Source organism: Meles meles, chromosome 2, assembly GCF_922984935.1.
Source record: "Meles meles chromosome 2, mMelMel3.1 paternal haplotype, whole genome shotgun sequence".
NCBI classification, from domain to species: Eukaryota; Metazoa; Chordata; class Mammalia; order Carnivora; family Mustelidae; genus Meles; species Meles meles.
This window is the reverse complement of record NC_060067.1, coordinates 75588654-75590657: the sequence shown is the minus strand read 5'-3', so window position 1 is coordinate 75590657 and position 2004 is coordinate 75588654. Positions and strand designations below refer to the sequence as shown.

At 36.5% G+C, this 2004-nt stretch overlaps 1 pseudogene; it reads right to left on the bottom strand.

Moving 5' to 3' along the window:
* Positions 1 to 420: 420 nt before the first annotated feature.
* On the bottom strand, positions 421 to 1733 carry LOC123937570 (annotated as a pseudogene).
* Between the last annotated feature and the right edge of the window lie 271 nt (positions 1734 to 2004).

The following is a 2004-nucleotide window of genomic DNA, read 5'->3' as shown; positions in this document are numbered from 1 at the left end:
TAAAATCTTTACAATAAAATCATTATGAATATAAATCTATTTAGTTAAATATGTACACATGACATAGTATTTTTAAAAATAGTGGAAATGAATAGTTTTTCAACCAAATCTAATGCACAAATATACCATTTTTTAGAGGATAATGCCAGTTTAACATTCTTAAACAGCTGTGTGAGACAATGGCTCTGCTTTGTGTAAAACGTGATAACCAAAATTAAGAAAAACTCTGCAAAATTCTCTAGTTTCCCAAAGAAATTACTAAAAAAGAAGATAATAAAAGAAAAAAAAAGGTGTACACTCAAGCTTGATTGTATACAGAGGCTAGAAAGACCAGCTCTACGGTAACCCTCATATCTGCTAAGTAAGTCCTTGTATATCTTTAGTTTGAAGTTAATTGTTCAAGTCCTAGCAATTGTGCTTTTATGCAGTTACATGGCCAATAAACTAGATATTGTCATAAAGATGCCCTACAAAATCTTTACTAATGTTTTGAGCAGCACAACAGGTATTTAGAATAAATTCTCTTTTTGACATTTTGTTCTTCAGGTGAGGGCTGATGAGGTCAATAGAAAGTAGAATCATGTTTCATTGTTTGCATATAAAAAGTTATCAGAAACTAATCATGTACTGTATGGTGACTAACGTAATAAAATAAAATAAATAAGTAAGTAAGTAAATAAATAAATAAATAAAACCTATTTAAAAAAAAAAGTAGAATCAAAGAGTAACAGTAGGGGGCACTTGGGTGGCTTGGTCAGTTGAGTGTACACTCCTGATTCAGTTCAGGTCATTATGTCAGGGTCATGAATTGAGTCCCACATCAAGCTCAAGTGTGCTTAAGATTCTCTTTTTCCCTCTCTTTCTGCCCTTCCCCCCACTCTTTCTCTTTAAAATAAATAAACTTAAGAAAAAATAAGTAGTATATAGACCGCATCAAGACTAAGGCCAAATTCTTGTATTGAATCGGGGTTACAAGCACAGAACCTATGTGAGAATTTTGTTAGGAGAGTTTCAAGAACTCCCCATACTCTCTTAAGGGGCATAGATAGGACGAAAAAATTCCCTCAGTGGATTGGGCAAGAATTGATTTCTAAAATTATGTAATGTTACAAAGTCATCCAGACATCTCTCTTTTCATCAGGAGAGTCTCAGTTTTGTTTTGTTTTGTTTTGTTTTTCCAATTTGGTGCTCTTGTACAGAAGATAAATTTTGGTGAATCATCTAAGATACCCTTGGACAGAAAGTACTTTACTCTGTCTTCTGGGTTAGCAGTGAAAGTGAGGTTGCCTTCATCCAGCTGCATATGCTATTTTCTGAAACAAAATCCCAGAGGTGTGTTGTTATTATATGTGGAAGAGTGACCCCACGTGGATTTACACAACCCTTGCCAGGGAAGTTCACCTTTCACAAGGTCCTGCCAAACACACGAAGCTAAGCAGAGGTCAGTTGCATTCAGGTAGAACAAGATGGTAGGGCTTAGCTTGGGGGCAACATTTCCAAATTAATGAATCCTTCCTGTTCTTTAGATTTCTGTGCCCTCAAAAGGTTATATATATGTATGTGTATATATATCTCAATGCCTCCTTGGGCTTGTTTGCAATGACTGGTGTTAGAAATATTGCTGGCAGCCATCCTTCTGCTCTGTTCTCTACTGACATAGCTTTCTGTACTTTCCCTTCCTGCTATTGCTGCTGCTGTTTTCTGGACACCCTGTACAGTCCCTGACCCATCTGTAAGCCCTTAGAAACTGGGTCACAGGATTGTGGAGGCCAATGAGGCAAGTATGGAAACTATAGGACAGGCTGTCAAAAAGGGCAGGCTGGAACTCTCTGAAATGGGCTGAAACTGTGGTCTGCAAGCAAAATCTCTTCTTTTGGACATCTGCATTATTTTCAGACTGTTTCTCCCGTCGTCTTTCTTTGCTGATCTGTCCTTCTCAAATTTTTTCTCTCTTATTAGGCTTTAAGAAAAACTGGCTTTATAAAAAATGGTCTTTGTTTTTTC